Source organism: Apteryx mantelli, chromosome 3 (genome assembly GCF_036417845.1).
Source record: "Apteryx mantelli isolate bAptMan1 chromosome 3, bAptMan1.hap1, whole genome shotgun sequence".
Classification (NCBI taxonomy): Eukaryota; Metazoa; Chordata; class Aves; order Apterygiformes; family Apterygidae; genus Apteryx; species Apteryx mantelli.
This window is the reverse complement of record NC_089980.1, coordinates 97103374-97126188: the sequence shown is the minus strand read 5'-3', so window position 1 is coordinate 97126188 and position 22815 is coordinate 97103374.

The following is a 22815-nucleotide window of genomic DNA, read 5'->3' as shown; positions in this document are numbered from 1 at the left end:
TCTGAGGGCAACTCATTTCCAGCTGACTTGAAAGGACCAAGCTCACTGGCCTGTTAAATGGCTTTTGCTATTCAGTAGAGAGGGAACTGGAAGCAAGGACACTCAGACCCAGATACACAGAGGAGCGTGGGCCTTGCAGTGCTTGTAAGTCATGCAGTTCCAGAAGTGGAGATCGTGGAGCCCAAGCGGGCACCCATGGCCCCATGAAATGAAGGGAGAAAGTGGGACACACTGACTGGGGGAAAGCCAAAGCTAGCCAGCAGCAAATGTTCAGAAATGTTCTTTTCTCATAGACTTACCCGCAGCCTAGAATTAGGCACTTCTGTGAAACTGGGTTTTGCAGACAAAAACAACCTTCTGGGCTGTGGGACTAACTCATCCCTGTGGAGATGGTTTGATAGTTCCTTTTTTCTCCTTGGATATCTAGCCAGAGGAAGAGCTGTCCACCTTTTATATAATGTTCAGTGGTTATAGTACCTGCCTAGGAAGTGTAACTTCTGAGTACAGAGGTTTTGGGGGTTTAAAACTGTACTGCTTACATTCCTGAGAGTGTCCTAGCCTACAGAGTAGACACCAGGCTAGGGTAGGAGACACTGGAGTCCGAACCACAATACTGAAGCTAATGTAAGGATGGTGGAGCCAGAAAGGGGTTAAAAAAAAGAAATATTCTGTGACCCAGTGCTGAGAGCATGCTGTTGGGAGGGCACAGTCCTGTACTCTTGAAAAGAATGAGAGAAACATCCACACCAATAAGAATGACTCGTTTTTGCCACCCCGAAGTCCTTTGTGGATCTTGATTATAAGGATATTCAGATATCTGACCTCAGAGGTACAGCTAAGCTATATAAATAACTTAGTTCAGTATTGAATTCAGTGTCATTTCAAAATCATTCTCTGTTCAAAATCTCTGACCTTGGTGACCAAATGCTTACAGAAAGGGTTGTGCCTCAGCATCTCAGCTCTGAGTCAATCTTTTGCAGCCAACACATGGCATTTAGTTTACAATTCTCCAGATTAGATCCCTGTATCAATCTCTTTGGTTATGTCTGTGCAAGTAAATTTAACCAGGCCAGAAAGAGCCTTGAGCATTGTTAGCACATCAGCAGCAATTATGCTGTTTGGATGTTTTTGGCCAGGGCCAGCTAACACTCTCCCAGACAATTTCTGGAAATGGCTGAAGGGATAACACAGGCCTGGGACTGTCCTAATAGGCACTATGTGCTCACCTCATTTTGCAGTGAAAAGGAATATGGACATGAGCCATGCTGTGCCATTTGTCATCAGCCCATTTTATCTACTAGTATGAAGGCAGCATTTGTGTTCGTGCAGGGTACGTACTCAGCCTCATCACTGGACCTGTGGCCTCTCCTGACTGCGCACACTGGGGTGATTGCGGAGTGGGTGGTGAGAGGGTGGTGAGAGGGTGGTGAGAGGGCACTGAACAGTCTCTCTTCCATACTAAGGTTGAGAATTCAGATGCCTGAGTAGGTCGATAGCCCTTCTCCCAGGCAATTTCATGGCATTCCCAGGACAAGATCAAATGGCCTGAATGAGTCTGGCTGAACAAGGAGAGCAACCAAGTCTGCCTACCTGGATGATATCAGCAAGACAAAGTTTAGGGTAAGAGTGTTGAGATCATCTTTGTCAGACCAGAAAAGCCCATTTGTAACTAGACAGCTGCCATGGAGCCTGAGAACATCAATACAAGCTGTATTTCCCCAACCTTTATATATCTTTTTTTCCTTTTGTAACTGTCTGTCTGTCTGTTTTATCAACAGCAGGGAAAGTAACTATCAGTCACAGCTCATACCTGAACAACAGAACTAACTCTTTCATCCCAACTAAGAAAGATTACTTGACAGAATCAGTGTATCCAAAATCCTGTCTCTGAAAGAAGGACTTTGATACTCTTTGATTATTCTTTTGCCTTCAAGTAAAAACTCTATTTCAGTTTCAGAATACTCTATATTTTGTTCTGATTCTTTTTCTTTTGTGTAGCTCAGTCAATACATGTCCAGACTTTGGTATTAATTTCCCACTTTGTGTGTCATGGCAACTGAGCAAGCTGAGGTCCCTATTCTTCAGACCCTGAGCCTTGTTTAGCTGTTTGATGCTGATGACTGATGTAAACACCTTTGACAGCCTGGGCATAATTATTCTATCAAAATTGATACAATATAGTTTTATTAACAAATGTATGCAACAACTAATCAACAACATTAATACAGCTCCAGGCTGTAGGTCTGTCCCTGTTTTCAGCAAAGCTGATCCCCAAATCGTGAGTGTAATATATATGTGTATATGTACATAAAAAATAATAGTAATAAAATACTGGTTTGAGCTTTAAAAAGTATTTTAACTTTTGCTCTTTGCTTTGACTGTCACTTCTGCATTCTGAAATTTCATTGAGAAAATATATATGTTATAATATATATTTGTGCTAAAGTTCTATAGGGAGTAGCTCTTCTACTGATCCCTGTTTTCTGAAGGAGTTTTGGCTAGTGAGCCAGGCTAGCAAATCACTGGCTACTGGCCATTTTCAGTTCCGCCTCTAAATGTCTTTGTGGAGTCTCCTTGCCAGCAAATCAAGCAAGGCCTTGGGCTCCTGTGTGGCCTTCTCATAGCCTGCCACTATTCTCCTAGTACCTTTTGGAGAAGTACAGCTGTTCCCCTGCCTTTGAAGACTTGTACTCTCAGCCGGTGCACACTTTGTTCTCTAAAACCTATCCAATTTATTTGAAAACTATTTCCAGTAAATGATCTCATAGAATAATTTTGCCCCACTTTGGTAAGTCCTTCCATAACCTCTCCTGATGCCTTCAGCAAATGCCTTCAGTGTTGTTTCTTCCTCATTGGTAGTTTATGCTACCTTGATGCTTTGAGCTTGGCACTCATGCAGATATCTATTTAAAAGAACATTTTTAGCACAGGGATTTAGCCATCTGATTCCTATTAACAGTAATGGGAACTGCATGGCTAAGTCAATTACCACGCACTGCACTGAACATTTACTACTTAGTATCTTCCCCTTTGTTTTCCCTTTAAGATGTTTTCTAGCCTTTCTGAAATTAATGTACTAATCTGGGATTCAGAGCTGGATATGGATCAGTAAAAATGATGCTTGTATTGATGGGCATTTGTTATTGTGTCCACTGACAGAAGCACAATATCTCTGCCGGTATTGCATGACTCCAGCAATAGCCTTTTAGCCTTTGGTTGCGATGCTGCTTCAGATTCGCCTACAAGAAACAGAGGGGCAGTTGGATTTGGACCCTAGAGTACCACAAAAGATCAGGAGAGCATTTACCCTTTTCATGAAGGGCTCTCACCTGAGGAGTCTCACTGACTTTTCCACAGGCATCTCTCAAATTCAAGTGCATGCAAAATACCCAAGAGATAACACAAATGAGCCTGAGCAGAATTCTTGTGTGGGTGACACAAACATTCCCTTTCTGCCTGCTGTTGTTCCCCTTACTGACAAGTGCAAATAAAGATGGGACTGAGTGAATTCAAGAGGGTAAAGCTGAGTTTAGCAGGGAAGGGAATAACTGGCAAAAGTTACAGACTTTTGGAAAAATCAATACATGCCAGTAGTCAAGCTTGTGTATAGTCTTGACATCCCAGCAGATGCACTTTTGCTTTGGGAGATGGATTTTTTTGCCAAAAGTGCCTTTTTTTCTTCATCTTTGGCTCACAGAGTGACTTTGTCCTTTCCTTTTAGATAAGGACCTAGTTACTATGACCTACATTTTTCCATGGTAAAGAGAGAACAGAATTTCTGTCAGAAAGGTTAAAGAAGGCAAGGAAAAAATATGTCCCAAACCCTATGTTTTATTTTAATTTGAAGAATGGGAGGTTTTTTTATTTTTCTTTGTGAGCTATTTTTAACAATGTGAAAAAAAAAGGGTGAAAAGGTAAAAGATACTGAGCAGATTAATTAAAAGTTATTTTATTTGGTCAAATCTATTTTCAAGCTTCTCAGAAGTGTAGGAAAAATTAAGTGAGGGTGAAGTAACTTAATTAAAAGGCAGAGATGGGAGTGGTCTATTAGGTGGGTGAAGAGAGGGGCCTAACACTCCTTCTGCCTCATTCTAGTATCTGACACCTTCCTTAGCAGGAGCAGTAGCAATGAGATGGGATGGATGTGTGGATAAAATGTAAGTATTATTTTTTTGGATGGCACACTGTTCTAACAGCTTGCCCTTGGACTTTATATGCAAAGCAGGTGTTGTCCTACCTGTGATTCTCTTAAATGTTCAAAAATGGTGTCTATGCCTAAATGTGGATCTGCAGAAGCAGTCCAGCAACAGGAAGAATATCTAGTAGCATAATTATTCACCTCCTCCAGATACATTTGTCTCCCATTTGCTTTCACTGGGAAATGTGGAAATACCATAAAACTACTGACTAATTTGAAATAGGATCCTGAAGGATCTGATCTTACTGAGGAGATTCATATTCTGTGTTTATGCTCATCCAACAGCATCCTAGCCTTTCTAAGCACCCGTCATGTTCTACTGAACTTCAGATCTCACTAAACAAGAGGCATTCTTAAAAGATTGTAAAGACACTATGACAATGTGTTAAATAACTATTTTGAAAAAGGCTAATTTAAAATCAGTGGGACTTTCTCATTCGCAAAAAAATTGGTCAAAGAGCTCCCATAACCATTGATCTTGATTTTTAGCAAATCCTGTAATACTACAGAAGTCTCAGAAGGTGTACTGAGATTTTGAAAGAATGAGCTGATAAATGGTATCCTATTCCCCTGAAATCACTCCTGACAAAATCTTGGAGCTAATAAGGAATGTGATCTGTCATGAGTTGAAGAATGGTTATATAATTAATGCCAATTAGTGTGGGTTTTGTAGAAAACAGATCCTGTCAAACAAACCTGTAATGTAACAAATTTGACTTTTGTAAAGGATTAACCTTTACATAGCATCCTCATGAATTGGACTGACTAGCCCTAATGTGCCATAAATTAATATGAAGGCTTAAAAGGCTTTAACTGAGAGGTCACAAAAAACATCAGAAAACAAGGAATTCCCCCAACAATGGGGCATTTGAGTGTTATTGGACGATTTGGGTTGATACTGCATAATGGTTAGGTGCAAACCATCACAAACCTGGCTTACAGAATTGGGGCATGAACTGTAATTCCTGGAAAGGAATGAATTGTAAGAAGAACCATGTAAATTATACTGAATGTTCATGTCATTTTAGTTCTAAATGTTCAATTAGAATTTCCTAACAAATAATAAATTTATAAAAAAATTAAGTTTTCAGGAAAAAATAGATTATATGGGAGATTATATGGGAGATGATGTTTTTTCTACTAGTCATCTGAAATGAAAATTCCTAATCAACTATGAATGTAATCATTTGTGGTCATATATTTGAAAACAAAGAGTGTAGATCAGTATTCCAGAACAAAAGACAGTGTTCAGGAATACAGCGATGCTGGAAGGCATCTGCAGGTCATCAGATATAAGCAGCTGAATCTTTGCTTTCAGTATGATAGGTTAACATGAGTCTCGGCTGTACAAGCACAGGAATATCAGTTAAGAATAGAGAGGTGCTATTATCTCTTTGTATACTACTAATGAGACCATAACTGAAAAAGCATGACCATTTCTGATGCTTCTCTTCAAAAAGCATTCCGAATAAGTGAGGGGTTCAAATAAAGAAAAATGAAAGGCTTGAGGTTTGGAAAACATATTTCATACTGAGAAACTTAAGAAGCTTCTTATACTTAGTTTGTTGAAGAGAAGGTTAAGGGATGGTTTGATAATAGTCTGTGAGTACCTACCTGAGGAACAGATTTCTCACAGCCAGCTCTTTAATCTAGCAGAAAAAAACATAATGAGATTCAGCAGTTGGAAGCTGAAGCAGGAAATATTTAGATTTGAAATATGGAACACATTTTTAAATGGAAGGTAGTTAAACATTGGAACAACTTACCTAGGAATGTGGTTGGTTCTTCACTATGTGAACTCTTTATATCAGGATTGAATGTCTCTCTGAAACATATGCCACAGTTCAAACAGAAATTATGTTTTTTTCCCCAGAAATTACTGAGAGGTCTCTGTGCCTGTGTTTTGCTGAAAGTGAAACAAGATAATCTTAATGGTTAATTTCCAACCTAAAATTTATGGATTTTACCGAGAGTGTAAAAATGCAAACCGAATATTAGGCATCCTAAAGGTCTATCTGAGACCACAGAAAACCAGAAACATCAGGTCTGAGATGCAAGCAACACATTTTAAAGAGTGCTGATTCAGATGTTCATAGTTGTGTAAATGTCAGCTCCTTCACTCTCTATCAAAGTCAGAAAAAATTAGAAGAACTTTCATTTAAATCTTTAAAATCTGGCTTGAGCAGCAGATCATTCAAGCTCCATGTAAGCATAAGCTGGGGAATTGCATGAGTGTTGCCTCCACCTAGAAGACCCAGCCATGAGAGCCTAGGTGAACATCTGGAAACACCCAAAACTCAGCAAGGAAGAGACATTCTTGAGGACCCAAATAGATCCCCATAAAACACATGTGTCTATAGGGTGATCAGGCATGGATTTATTGAGGGAGTGGAGACCTCCTCTCTTCCTTTCCTCAGGTCCATGAGGGTCTAGTTTTCTGTGGGCTCTTGGTCATGAGAGTCAGCTGCAGCTGCATGGCTGTGAAGCCCCACAGAGCTCACCAGGCAGCAAGGTCCCACATTGACCATGAGGGTGATTTGCGGAAAACAGTTGCTTCTTATTCCAGTGTTGCAGGGGTGCAACTGGAGGACGAGGGTGATAATTTTGTGAGTAGCAGTTTGCAGGTTTATCATCATCTTCTTTTTTCAACCTATGGCTTTTTCTTTCTTTTATTTTTTATTTTTTGGAGAGCTTTGAATGTCCAGCAGAAAAAGCTGTCACTGGCAGAAGTGAAATGGCAAGGTTTTATGTGCCACCCTAGGCAAATGGTGATAAAGACCCTTGTGACATAGCAGACCACTTGGCATTCAGCATTTGGCATGGCTGCTAGAGAAAACTCTTTCTGAAATCCTTATTCTAATACCTAAATCACACTGGCTTCTCCAGACACCTGGACTCTAGGATGTATCATATTTCCTGTTGTGTCCTTGTATTTTTGACAGCCAGGCCAGATGCCTGGTTACACCTGAGCTGATGTGGGGATGAAGAACACTTTGGCAGAAGTGTCTTTCAGCAGTTGACATTGCCAGAGGATCATTGACAAAAAGCTTTTCCTGTTTAATCAGCAAGCCCATCCTATGCATAATGGCTTTAGAAAGTTACCTGGTCCCCAACTTTTTCTTAGCTAATAGAAATTAGCTGTAAACTGTGCAGCTGTGAGCCACCTTCATTTTTCTTTGGCAGTTTTTAGGTCTCCCAGTGTATTTTCCCTTCCAAGTGGAACCTCCACCTGTATATACCTTAAACAACCTTCAGCAGCCTGGTGGCTTTCAAATGAACCCAAACATGCTGGTGAATCTCTCCTATGAAGGACCTCACTTTTTTTAGGTAAGAAAACAATACAGCTAATATAGCTTCAAAAGCATATCAGTGATATTCTTAGCGGTCATAGTTTTGAATGGAAGTGGAGGAGTCAAACTGCAGAAGTTAATTGTGGATGTTAATTATATTTTTTTCATTGCTGGCCTATTTTTTGTAAAATCACTTCCATTTCTTATTTATCGTCATATTGCTTCCCATGACTAATAATGGGACCCCCTCCCACAAGAGAGAGTGGCATCACTTAGCGTTTAATTTAATCAGTGCTGTGCTTACTTGGCTTACATAACCCCAGTGAAAGTTGGGCAGAAGGGAGTTATTCCTGAAGGTAGGATTCTCCAGTTTAAATTCTGCAAAGATTGGTAACATCAGGATGGATAAAGCAAAGAAAGAAAAAGAAAGTGAAGAGGTGCTGGTAAAAAGAAATGACAGAAAGGTAAAGGAAATTTGTAGTTCATTTTTATTGATGAAACAAAAAAAATATTGTGGAAGCAGAAAGGGTGTTTAGTACGACCTGAGCCTGTGTTTGGGTGATTGCTGAGAGATAAATATAATGTGGAATTTGGCACAAATAAACAGATGCCTGAACAGCTTCTGGAACCACTTCTCTTTTAGTGTTCATCGCAGATATACAATGGGGCTGTTTGAAAGGCATAAATAAATGTGACACATAAATTTAACTATGTTAGGCTAACGAGTTGTACTAAACTAAATAAAATAAGGAAAGAAATTTATTAAACACAGAATGCTGTAGTATTACACTAGAAATGAAATATGGCTCATGTCCCCAGCTGGAAGAACACTCATGTGGCTTATCTGCACAATTTATTTGGGAAGAGGTTGACACACATGACTCATGAGAGCTTAGAACAGGCATCTGCTAAACAGGTATAAATCACTGCAAAACTGAGTAGTGTAGCTGTATTTCTGAAGTGAACAACCAAAACACTTTTATATTATATTTTCCATTGCCTCTCTTCTTTCTGTGCCTCTGTTTTAGATTCTTAGCTCTCCAAAGGAGGCAGGGCCTGAAGCATTGACCTTGATTGTGGGAAAGTTCAGCTGCAAGCTCAGACAGTGTCCAGCTCTACGGACTTTTCATTTCACTTTGCCTTGGTTCTCACGTGGTCCCTGTTCTTAAACAATTTCCTCTTATGAGTCATTGGATAAGATGCAGTTGGAGTGGGGATCAGGACTTAGGAATCTCACTGCATTACTGCTGGATGACTGCAAAACTGTGAAGCATGAATAAGGCTGCTTTATACTGCAATAGTCCAATGAAGAGATGAGTTTAAGACCTCTGGTTATTCTCCTTCTCAGATGTTACAACACAGCTGCAAGGGTGACTAAACTGCTTGTGAAGCAGCTCATAAATCACAGACATGATTTATCCAGTGTCTTAAAGGAAATGCAAATCATACCTCCCTATGAAGGTCTTCCACTTGTGGTGGATTCAGAAGCTTCTTCACAGATGCCCAGACATCACTGGGCCAGGTTGACAGCTGCTGAGAGAGGCAGGACAAGCCTTTCACTCCCACCTGCCTTCCCTCCCTCTTACCCCAACGCTCTTGCATTTCTAGCTGCAAAAGAGCCCACCTTCCTAAGGGTAAAGACTGTTCCTGTCTGTTGCTTGCCTTTAGCTTGGCATTAGAGACCTGTCCTGGCAAACAGAAGCCTTAGCTCACATAGGCTGAACTAGTCTAATATTCAGGGCTCCTGTCCCCTCAGTGAGAAGGTGGCTTTGACCCTCACTTGTGCATAGCCTGGTGGTTTCCACTCTTTGCTTCTTTGCTTCCTGCAAATAAAACTAACCTGCTCTGTTGTGCTTTGCAACCAACTTGAGGCTATGTGAGTTATGTGTGCTCTGACAGGGTGTACTGAATCCTCTATGGGAAGCTTTGATTAGGTAGATGTCCAGGGAATTTTGAGAGCATTTTGGGTTTTAGTTTGTCTAGAAATTAGCACTTTAACACAACTGAGGTACTGTCATTGCTTCCCCTACAGAAATCCACTCCTGGAGAGATTATTTCTCGGAATTCCCATTCTCTGACTCTTCAGGAGCTTCCCTTCATATGCTGAGGCTTTACCAAGAGTCAGATAGCTTAGCCTTTAACTGTAGCTCAAGCCAGCTGTGGTGGAATGCAATTACCCCCCCACCCCATCTCGGACCCAAAGCGTAATGGAGCACAACTATTCCCCCCCTGCCCCACCTTATCTCAGGTCCCAGCTGACTGCAAATAACTGACAGCGCCCAGGGCTGACCAGGAGGAACTAGGCGATACTGGTTGCAACTGGTAAGGCCAGAAATGGGCATGAGGTCAGCAAAAAGGTTTATTTTCCCCAACATAGCATGAGGTCAGCAAAAAAGGTGCATCTCCACACCAAATATTGTATGACCATGAGTCAAACTCCATGCCCATAAATAGCTCTGCAGCCTAGAGCCCACTGAACTTTCCTGCAGGGCAGCAGGCTGCAAGGCGTGAATCTCCCCTTAAGTTGGGACACCTCTCAAAATTACTCTCCAGGAGTTAAGAGAACCTCTGACAAGAAACCGTTGGAGTGGTAAGAAACTGAGACCTGGGCAATAACAAATGTGCAGTAAGATTTGCTTGCTATGACTACACTGTATAGCCATCTTCAATAAATCTGTTTGCAATAAACCCAGAGATAATAATAATAATAATAATAATAATAATAATAATAACAACAGCAACCTACTAACCAATAACACCCCCCGCCACACACACCCCGACACCAGCATTTTAAAAGTGCAGGAATTCAAAATGTTTTACAGGTCCAGTCCTGCACTCCTTGTTCATGAAAGCAGAGCACAGATTCATGGAATTTAAGCAAGAGAGAGACCATTACATTACAATCTGCTGTGCAACAGGCCAGTAATTTTTGCTTCAACCCTATAAGGCCTGCTTCTGCCAGCATATAACTTTCAGAAAGGGAGCTGAACTTAAAACATCTCTACCAGTCTTAGCGAGAATTTGGCTTGAACTTTGGCCCAAGGGAAAAAGAAATTAACCCTGCAGATCACAGGAAAAAACTTTGTTGCTGGAGACTTTTTCTGGCTTCCCTTTTAAATAGCACCAAAGCATAGTCGTCAGAGACTTACATTTTTTTATTGATCTGATGCTCACAAGTATATGATTTTGTTTTGTCCTTTTGTTACATACAGCATTTACCTTAAACTCCCACTCTACTGATATTTGTTATTATTTTTTTTGACTACTAATGCTGTTCCCCATTGAAACCCTTTCTGACAGCAGTGTCTTTAAAATGCATGAACAGACCTAGCTAGCTGCATATTTTAGGATCTTCTGCACTACATCTCTTGAAAAAAGCTTTTGCAGGTGACTCAGTCAAAAAGCCATGGCCAGTCAGAAGATCGAGAGTAGAAATATTGCTAGTCATCTCTTCCAAGCATCTTCTCTTAATAATTTGTAATGATAAGGGATTGAAAATGAAATTAAAATTCTTTTGTAATTTCATTATCCTGGAAGTGATTTTATAACCTGCTGAGAATTAAACGTTGAAGTACAGCACAGTGTACAAAATAATTCCTGTTTTAATACATTTTTATGGCCCTCAGAGGAGCAGCAGCACAGCTCAGCTCAGCATTAGTCTCTGTATTACTCAGCTTTCCAGGTCTTTAATTCAAAATGAAAATTAAACAATATTCTTTTTACCAGAGCAGTTCATCCAGAACTGGCTAAGAAAATCATTTTTCATTTTGAAAGGTTCTTACTCAAACCCTTTCAAGGTGTTTTTTTAATTGTTTAATCCCCAAATTGAAAACCCAGAATCCTCTGTAATAAAAGATGTGGAGCCCCTAGGTGCTAATTGCATTGCCTGCCCGTTACAGCTGATATGCACTAGTTAAAAAGCTATGATACTATGCATAAAAGCATAACGCCTGAAATAAAATTCACATGGTATCCAAACCTGATAAATTTTTCAAGAGGTTCTGCTAGATGTTCAGGTATCTGTATAAATAAAACATTAGTGTTTTAGCATTATTTTGATAATTCCATCATTAAATCCCAATGAATAGTAGAAACTGGGTTGTTTGTTTAACCAAGTTTCTGACCTCTGCCTCTGATGTAAGATCAGAGAGCAGTGGTCTTCATTCTCAGATCAACACAGACAGCAAGAAACAAGTAAGAAAGGGACAGTTCAGCTGATACAAATGGAGCAGAGCGTTCCGGGATTTTACCGACGGGTCTGGCATGAATCAAGTCCAGAAGTAAAATGCGTTCCCTCCCCAGTCCCTGCGCGCTCCTATGACTTTGCAGCCACCTCCCCAGTCCCTCTGGCCTCTTGCTGATGGCACAGCGAGGCTTCCTGCACGTGTGATAGCTTTACCGCTGATTTCTCTCATGTGGGGGGCCTCCAGTCTCGCTGGGAAACTGTACTGGCTTCTCTGCTCTCTCTCCATAGCCTGTGGCAGTAACAGGGCCAAGATTTAGCTACTGGCTGGAATACAATGCACTCTGGCAGAGCTACCTGAGAAATAGCTGCCAGCTGATGCTACGCTGCCTTCCTGGCTTGAGATGAACAAAGAGAGCCATAAGTAATGTCCTGCCTCCTCAGCACATGCTGAATACAGCAGAAAATTTGACTTGGTTGCTGTGCACTAATTCCTCCTTCCTTATATGATTTTTTCCCTTTTCTGTTTTTCTTTCTGTTTGTTTGTTTGTTTTGGATATTCATTTTAATTAATTTAAAACAAATGAAGCCACCAGATACTCCACAATCCATAAACTTTCCACTCTCTGCTGAAATGAGCGTTTTCAGTGTCAGCCACAGTAGCAGTATCTGTTGCCTTTAAAGCCTTTGAAGTATCCACAGCTCAGGCTGATGGCATTCAGAAGGGAGAAACTGAAGGGTTGGGGGAGGTAAGGAGGAGAGGCAGGGCTTTTTCTTTGCCTACAACTATGCTTTACACTATGAACAGCAGAATTAGAACACTTAAAAAAAAATAAAGCAACCCATTGATTTTTCCCATCAAAAGCAGTTTCAGCCTAAGCCACAGTTATTTGAAAGCCTTCTTAGGTAACAGACATGATATGACCTGATGAGGCTGGAACTGCAAGTGCCCATTTCAGGGGGAGAAAAAAGAAAGGGTTTGGGATTTCTAAAGATCCTCTTATTTCCACTTTAAAATATCCTGGATAGGAATTAAAGTGACTGCATTTTGTGGTGAAAAAACAATGGGGAGGGGTGTTAGTAGCTCAAAGGCCCCATTTGAGTAACTGGGCTGCAAAGCAGCCTTGTAGGGAAAATGGACTTTTTTCAGAACAACACTTGAGGCAGGAGATTTGATTAGAACAGGCTTGCAGGGGACAGCAATGAGCAAGAGCCATCATGTGTTTGGCTAGAATCACACAGTGCAACCAAAGGGTAGCCACAGCGCAGAAGGAAGATGCTCAGACAGTCTCATATTTTCTCTGACCACATCTACATGAAAATTAGAAGCAGCATATACATGGCACCAAGCTTCAGCTAATAAACTGAGCTAATAAACCCCCCAGACAGGGGTTGTCTTCTCAGATGTGACACAGTGCTAATATGGTCACACTGTTTCTGGACCATTGGTGCTTACTCTAGGAGATGATGTGCATGAAGTAGCAAGTTCTTGAACTGTTTTTAACTTGTCAATGCATAGTACTTTGCAGTTGTTAAAAGAATATTTCAAAGAATAATTCTGAAATAAATTCAGAGAGATTGGAGAACAACTGATTTTTTCAAAAATACTAGCTTGACAGGTTGAGTTAGAGGAGGATGTAGAATTGTCAAGATTTTGAATAATGGCTCTATCCCACTTAGAGCTGAAAAACTGCTATCTTGTAAAAGTGAACTTAAAATCCAGAGGGGAAAAATGTCAGACTGGGTCAGTCAAAATACTTCCTTTAGCTAAATTCAAAATCTTATCTGTGATCTTTGTCATTGGAAACATATTTATCTGTTATGACAATAGATTTAGTTAGCTTCTGAAAGAAACTTTGAATCAAAAAATGAGAGCTTCCTAATAGGAAAATGTCAAAAGATTATTTAGTGAAAATTTAAACCTTTTAAAAATGATAATGAGACAGGGTCACTTCTGAGGAATTATCTCAGGAAGATCTGGGGCTAGCTTTGCTGATAATCTCTAAGAATCTCTTTTTCCCTGAAAAATTTGCAAGGACCTTTATGCAAAGTAAAGTTGAAAGATCGTTGCCAGCTAGAATGCAGACAGGAACAGGGCCCTCGAATCAGTAAAGAGGATGCCTTAATCAGGTGGGTAATATAAATCTGGGCACATTAAAGCACAAACACATGTTTATGCATTCTCGAATGGGATGGATGTAAGCATCTCCATAAGCGTGTTCTGGGCTTGTCAGTCTCGATGACAGTCTTAGCAAGAACATGGGAAGAAAAGAGGCGTGAAAGTGAGATGGCAAAAGGCTTGTTAGGTAGAGGAAAGCATAATAAAACAGAACTGCCAAATGCAGAAAGATACTGAGATTATGATGAAACTCAAGGATTTTCACATTTTTGTTTATAAATCTCTTAATTCTCTTACACTGAAAGTGTATCAACACAAGTGAATCAACACTGTTTAACTGTTTCTGCCAAGTTTTTTTCATTGATGTATAGTCCAGCATTTGTTTGGTTATAGAAAATGCTGCAAACAGCTGCTACCTGGTTGCCAGAGTCACAGCTTTCTCCTCTGTGATCTCACGTTTATATCAGTGAGAATTATATATACACATTAAGTCCTTTCCATTATCCACAAGGGAAAGAGTGGAGGGGAAATGAGAAGGAGGGATGCTCATCTCGGTCTGTAGTAACTTCCAGGAAACTGGGCTCTACCAGAAGAGGAAGCGAAGTGCCTATCCACAGAGCACAGTAAAGGAGAGACAAAAGAACTGATTTCCACAGGCATCCTTGCCAGATGAGTGCAGATATTATTAGGATCCCGGCTTTTGCTTCTTGGCAATGTTTCCTTTGTGTCGGAGTGGGAGACGGACCCGGAGTAACGATAAGTCTCAATATGAGTATGATCGTTCTCCCTTTATTAGAGCTTACACAGAGTATATATAGACAAGCAATAAGCATGCACTAGCAATAGCTGTATGACTGGTTTACAGTCTCTGTTCACACGCCTAAAGCGAATACACAATTGGTGCAAAGTTGCTGTTCACGTGGAGGGGCTTGTCAGCCCCCTCCTTTACTTGTTTACCACTACTTGTCTTCCCCTTCTGTAATGGTCTAGGAATGCTCAAGGACAGTTCACATAGCCGCGGGATCCTCCCTCTATTGTGAAGACAGGATTGCTCACTTCTAAGAGATCATGCCCCTTTTCACTTAACCATTCTTCCACACCTTTGCACCTCCCAGAAGCTGAGAGCTGTGGTAAGCATCTCCTACCACAGGATGGATCTACCTGCCCTACTGGGGAAGGTAAGTCCTTCCAGATGGTGTCCGGTCAGGGGCACCAGAAAGGGGGATGCACTTATTGCTTAATCTCAACCTTGTCTCATGGTTTAGAGTAGTACCAGAGCAAGTTGCCATTCCCAGAAACTGAATGGTGAGAGTTGGTGGTGAAATTTTGGGTAGATATGTCCTCATCCCAGGTCATGAGGATATACAGTATCCACATCTTCAGTTTGCTTGCTTTGAGGTGTCCTGACAGACCTTTGGATTTCAATGAGATGATTGTATTGGTGACCCTGCCTAACTTCAGTTCTTACGGACTTGGAAGAAATAACTGAACCTTTACAAATATGTGCAAAAATAGTTGTGCCGTTGGAGGAAGATATTTTTGACAGCCAAGGCAGGATCTGAATTGGAAGTCCCCCTCCCAGCCCGAAGAGAATAGCCACTTTTCGACTGGCATGTTGTTCTATTTTCTTCTCCTGATTTACACTATTCCATGTGCAGAGCAGATGGTAAAATTAGAGTGTAGCCTATGTTACTTATCACCATAAGTAATTGCATTCATCAAGTAAAAGATACTATGATCCAATGAAGACAATGTCTGTTGGATAAGTCCTCCGGCAGAAAGAGAGTTTGATTATTCAGGGCAAAAATAAAAACAGAATAAATATCTTTGTTATCAATAACAGTGAGAAAAGAAACTCAGAAAATTTGCTTGATAAGTATATGGGAATTTACTCAAATATGCTCAGTTGTGTTTCTTTTTGCTATTAGTGAGACTCAATAAGAAGTGGAGCAGCCTGGTTCTTTATACACTGCTCTATCTCCCGGGCAATGTTATGTAATAGGAAAGGACCAAAGCATGAAGAGAAGAATTTCTCTACCTTGTATTACAGTATGTCATAATATCTGCAATATCACTGCATGCATGTTATTCCTTTGGGTGAAGATACAGGCATGGATAATAAAAAATATGCTAGGACTGAGCAATATAAAGTGTAAATATTTTTCAGCAAGGTTAAGGAGGCTGAACTCATCCTCATGAAATAGAGCAACTGAATTTTTAAGACTAGAAATATATGAAATGTTCCCCAACAGAACATTTGGGAACCACACCCTCCTCTTTATCAATGCAGACAATTCTCCTTTGTGCATTTACTAGTGCTTTTCCTACATGATGGTTAAATGTTGTAAGTAATGGAGCTTTTATCACTTCATTCAGGGAAATTATTTTGCAGCTGAATACATCTTTATTGTCACCCCATTTGGAAGACCGTTGTGTATATTTATTTTCTTAATCTTGTCCCATCTCCCCTAGCTTTAATCCCTTAAAGAACTCTAAGTAATTTGTTTCACCACTTAAGGTTTGTACTCCTGCTTATAGGTTATCATTATGCTTTCTCTTTTATCACAGCTTTCATTTTTTCCCTCTTAATTCAAATCCTCCATCATCTAATTCCTTTTCCAAGTGTCTCTCTTATTTTTATTGTAATGTGATGATAATGCTGAAAATTAAATCCAGTTTTCTAGGCAAGTTTGTCAAATAGAGAAGAGCCTCACAGACTCATGGGTGCTTAGTGATGTTTGCGTGTGATTTCTGCCCTTTTAAATTTTCTTTAGAGGCACACCCAGCTTCCAATTTTTATAATTTTTCTATTTGAAATTTGTTTTGATATACCTGAAGTTCAACAAAGCCCTTCTGTTGGCTGTGAACAACCTGTGTTATCTAACTCATTATCCAATATCTGTAATGTGTGTTCTGCTTTTTAACCGGCTGATTAAAATTTAAGTATGTTGTGGGAGGGGACCCAAGAAATTTCAAGATAGCAACATGAATATTTTCAGCAGGAGTATATGATCTCAAGTAAATGTAGGACATTTGCTTTCCTTGAACAGTCTTATTAACAAATCTTGCCTCCTAACCTAACAGAAAACAACATCTGAGGTAGCGTTTGTATATGATACAATACTTCCATTAGCCTGTCACTGATTTAAAGTTTTTCTTTGTTTTGATGCTGTTTTTTTTTGTTTTAATTAATGAATTATCCATTATATTCTTAAACAAAAAGTAGCCTTTTGGCTAAATGAACCATATGCACCCTTTGTTTATCTTGTCAGTTAGAAAAAGAATTAATGTCATGGGGAAAAATAATAATTACATTCCTCCCTGCTCACATGATATTAAGAGGAATAAATTTTGGCAGGCCTGTTGGCAATTGGAATTTTTCTTGTTGCTAAAATCTTTTATTTTTTGTCCTGCATACTGCTATGGTCTCAAGAAGGAACTGAGGTTTCTGACGTCCACAACATTCATATCTGTCATGCCATTTAATGTAGCTTGTCAACCTATGAACTGAAGGATTTTTCAGACAGTAGAGTTAGCACTAGCATCGATTTGAAGGCCTGCCTGTCAAAGTTCATCTCAGTTTTGCAGTTATGACTGGCCTTGTATCTCCTAAGTGTGCAAGTTTAGCCTAACAGATGACATAAGTATAGACACCGTATAAGCAGAGACACCGTATGCGCATCTCTTTTGATTATTGGGATCTGCATGACTGTTCAAGAATTACATAAGCAATGGGGGTTTCAGAGTTTCAGCACCTAAGGCTACCAGAATAAGAGAGTGGTGATGTGGCTCTACCGCAGACTTGAACTATCTTTGGAAATTAAAATGAACAAACAATAATTTGTTACCATATAAAATTAACGTGTGGCTCCAGTGGTGTTCCAAGTGGAAGAGAGATTCTTTAGAATAAAATCCCTATTCCCAGGCAGTGCTCTGGAGGAGTCAACTATTGATGTCATTCTAACTTATGAAATCCACCAACATTTTCAATCTGAGTTTTGATCTAATTGTTGGAAAATGTCCTGTACACTAAAAGCTACTGATGACCTTCAAAAGTAGCTAACAAAGGCTTGTTCTCTGCTTTAGTAGATTCAGTATTTCAACTACTTTTCAAAAAGGTACATTGGATTCTTCATATGGTTGTGGTTGATGAAGCGACTCTGAGCCACTCTCATTTGTCCATTTGTTAATAAAATATTTTCCTTCAATAGCTAGAATTTTTTCTTTTTTTTAACCCCCAACCCTTATGCATTCTCAGGCTCCCTAGGAGCTTCTGCTGCAATTTATGACCTTTTGTCCTTTTGCATTTCAGGTTTGTGTGATATTTCTCTTATACCTATTTTTATTATACTGTAAAAATTGATTGTGATTACCTTCACACTATTCCACTTCTTGTCAACTGTTCTGGAAATCATTCTTCTAAGACTTTAGCATTAAGTTGAAAGATTTCCTATTTATTTAATTTTATAAGCTTCTTCCTCCTACCCATATTGCTGGTGATACAATTACTCCCATGATCTATATTTCAAAAGTTGAGAGTCTTCTTTGTTCTCAGTTTATCTCTGGTGTTCCGTAATAAATGTGTCACCAAGTTGCAGTTTTTCCTTGTAGAAATATCCTTGAGTTTAGATAATATTGGATCAAATCTTTCCCAACTGAAATAAGAAAAGTTATTTGTAGTAGGGATTAATTTGGTCCACTGTATGCAAGCTAAATTGTTTTGGGGAATTTCTACCACACAGAGCTTTCTAACCAGTATGGCTGATGACTAAGACTTCCCTTCTTCCAGCTTTGCAGGGAAAGGGAGTTGTGGTTTGCAGAAGATTTGCCTAGTTTTTCCTTCTCTAGATTACTCTCCCCCTTCTCAGAGCAGACCAGTGGGGTGGGATGGAGAACAGTGCAAAAAAATGTATCACCTTCTTTGTATAATGGCTTTAATCTAATACACCATATGAAGCTCCATGGTAAAGTTTAAAAATAAAGAGGAAAGCAGGGATAGAAAGTAGAAGTACAGCAAAGGAGAAAATATGTTTTAGATCAGATCAGAAATAAATGGAGAGTTGTCATTCACTACAGGATCCATTTCAAAGCTGTACAGTAAAGAAGTTAGGGGCACCAAGCTCAAGAGTTCTTGTTCATGATAGATGAAGAACAGCATGGTCTCTACAGACTGGCGCTATGAAATCTGAGGCTTGGCACAGCCACAGAGGAAGCAGGAGGGCTGGAGGCATGTGTAGGAGAAAGTCTGGAGAAGCAGTAGATTGATTAAAGTTGTCAGAGTTCCCGTCTCGGCCCCTCCTTTAACACATGGTGGGCCTGATGCAGGTTGACTGATGCAGACCACTCCTCTGCAAATCTTATTGGACCTGGAGTTAATGTGGCAGGAGGGTAGCTGGCACAGCAAATGTGTAGGCTTACCGTACACAGAATCATCCCACCACTTTGCAATTTTCAGCTATCAGCAGCCCAGACTTGTTTTCAAAGTGAGACATTCCAGCTACATTTAAGGAGACGACAAGACTTTTCAGAAGAGCAAAGCCAGGATTCTCACGGTAGGCTGCCTAGAAATTAAAATGCCTGCCTCCCATCTGGATTCCCTGTCACGGATTCGCTCTGCTGGCTGGAGATAGGCCAGAGCTCTCTTTAACAAGAGAAAGACCAACAGAGGAGGCACCAGTGATTTCATCTGAGGGAAATCTTACACTTTCATCCTTTCCAGTCTGGAAGATACATGGTCATTCTGACACTCCTGTCAGGTGTTTCCTTTCCCCAGTCCAGCACAGAGGCAGGCATTTCTGCACCTGTGGTGTTGATGGGGAGAACTGCAATAGTCCCAGGGTCCAAGTTGCCAGTGGGGGGGAGAAAATGAGGAACAATACCAAGAAAAGAGGATGAAATTTGGGAGAAAAATGGAAGCTGGCTAGTTGAGGGCAACAGTTAAAAATAAAGAAATAATACCACTGTCCAGCCAATCAATGGCAGGTACTGGATGGGAACATGGATGTGCTAAGCAAGGAAGTAAATACAGCAGCTCCAACTTGAAAAGCAATAAACATTTTAGATAGTACTTGAATCAGTGTTTTTATTTTCTAGTGTGAGCAGCAGATCTCCATGTTACTTCCAGTCAGGCACATTCCAGCTCTGCTGTTTTTTCACTGGCCCTATTTACACTACAAAAATAAGTAACTGCTTTGGTTCTGCTGCAGTCAGATATACCCTTCCACAGTTCAGCGTATGCACAGTGATGAATGCAGTTGTGATGTTGATGGCAGATAAGGGGGCTTATCAAAAAGGGGCTGCCGAAGTGACAGAAGGGTAACCCCTCCCTCTGTCTTCATAGGACATCCCTCAGTAGTGAATAAAGCTTAAATCTGGTATAAATCAGTCTACTGAATCAAAGAGCTTAATGACTTACAGATTTTGAAGGTTTTCTGCACTGAGCCCAAATATGGGTTTATGTTTTAATTTTCTTGTGTGTTAAAAATTCCACTATCTGCAGTCCCCCAAGCTTCATTGTGCCATTAGATAATCATAAGGGGACTTTTATTTTTACCATTACAGTTGCTGTTATTGCTAGTATTATTACTTTGTGTTTATTTATTCCGTCTAAGGACTTCAGACATAGATGATGTCAACTGATGGATTTCCCTGGTTACAAAAGATGGGTCTTGTTTATCGGTTTCAAGCTGTATTCTGTGTGCTGAAAAGTTACAGAAAGAGATTAAATGTGACTTTGTGAGTGAGAGAGAGCAGGACTTCCTGAACACAGAGGTTGCTGGGCTTATGCAATTGGGAATTTCTGAAGAAGGAAAATGCCTGCTGTTAATGGCTTTTACTGAGTTCATCTTACTTGAATTTCTGTCCTCTCTTTGCAAATAAACAAAACAAATATAGGTGCAGGGCTGATCTGTGCAACTGATTTCTCAACCACATGGGAACGAATCTGGAAAATCACAACCCACTCCAGTCTCCAAAACCAACCATATGAATCAATAGAACGATGGTGTTTTAATCCTAAAACCTGAACATTTCCCTTGGCGCTGAACATGCTGCGTGCTGAGAAGTGTCACAAGCTGGGCTAAGCAAAATACGGGGTCTTCCATTTCCTGCCCCGGCACAGCCTAGGATTCCCAAACTTCTCAATCATCTTCATGTTCAAACTTCAGCAGGGCACTTCCAGATATGAGTTCAGGGTTTAGCTGAAATCTCATTTCTGTAAAACTTCCTTGAAAGGTTAGATCACTGCTAGACTGAGCCAGGGCTTTGCAGCCCTGTCATAAAAGTGATTATTCTTACTTGAGACTTGAACTGATTGAAAACCTCCCACCCCTTTCTCAGTCCCATAACACTGTATATTTAGATCACGTTGTCACGCCATCCTTTTCCCCATCCTCATAACAATGGCAAGGTAATTGAGCACTTTTTCATATCAGCCTGTTATTTGTTTCTGAAAGGGATGAATGTTATTTAAAATTTCATCCCACCCACCGTGTGAAACTAATAGATCTGTTTAATTGTGGGAAAACTGTATGTGTGTATATTAAGGAAAAAAAACTGAGAAAATACATCTTGAATGTTGATTGCTAATGAGATCTAATGATACCAAATAGGCTGTGCTGCTCTAACCATTTCAGCATGATAAATGTTTTAAAATTCTACTGAAAGAAACACTGAAATAAGTTACAGCGCCAATTAGCAAGACACCCTTGAATGAAAGTAATAGGCCCTGGGGAGTATTATTTCAAAAAGTGGGCCCAATTACACACATTGGATATATATTTCCTTTCAAACTTGCTTCCTTCCTTTCTTCTTAAACAGTGAAAATTCCCAGCTGATTTCAATGGGAGTTATGGCTAAGCAGGAGTAAGCTTCCTGTTACAATTAATGTCAGTTTTCTGTGATATATGAAACAGACAGGTAAAGTTATAAAAATTTGCTATCACCTCCTGTTGCTCAAAACACTTGACTGGGACCAGCTGAATGATCAGAGTCAAATTTAGTGATGAAGCATTTTTAATGTTTAGGAAATGCTTCTGACTGTTATATGACTGAGAACCTTATAGCCCTGAGAGATCCCTTGAGCCAGGAATTAACTGGATGCTTCCAGGAAATGGTTAATGCTCACAAAAAAGAAGGAAGATCAAACTGCATGTTTCAGCAGTGCTGGCTCATAGCTTCATAGTGTAAATAAAGTCCAAATATTGTCACTAATTGTCACTGTGGGAAGCAGAGGAAGAGGAGAATGGACTTAGCTAGGGTGGTGATCTAGGATTATACACCTCAACTTTTTGCCTTTCAGAAAGCAGCAGCAGATCTAGCTTTCCATGGTGGTATCTCAAAAGCAATGCTCAGAGAGCAGGGATGGCTCCTGCTGCTGATCACATCCTGTAGCTCTTCCCTTCCTGGAGCTCTGGCATGGTCAAAATTGGCAGCAGGATCATTTTGCTGCTACTTGCAATCTGCGAGTGTAGGCAAGGGATGCACTCCCAGATGCGGTGGTATAATGCAGCAGACTGTGCTGCTCTCTGTGTGCAGCTATTCACCGGTACCAACTCAGAGATGAAGCAATGGCTACTCCTGAAAAGCGAGTACAGGACCAGGCAGGCCATGGGTTAGATTCAGAATCCAGTTCATGGTTACACGCAGGTCCTATGTGCCCGTCCAAGAGTGAGTCTATCACACCAGTGCCACAGGAGGAAAAGCAAAATTTCTCTTTATTTGTTTTTCCTTCAAATGGTGATGTAGCTTAGCTAGAGTGAGGAACACAATAGGGAAGCAGAGCGATTTGCATCAAATAGCTCTTGTTTCATTTTAGAGAAAAACTTACCTGGAATCAGTCATTGTTGTCCTTCTCTGGTGGCAGATTTCTATTTTACTTATAACAAAGACCCATAATTCAGAGAGATAAGTGTTTCTGTAGTCTGTATTACTTTGGGGATTTGAAAAAACATGAATCAATCTCTGGCACTTACATTTTTAGCACTGCTTTTATTTATGTGTATATACAAGTGTTTTAGTAGTGTAA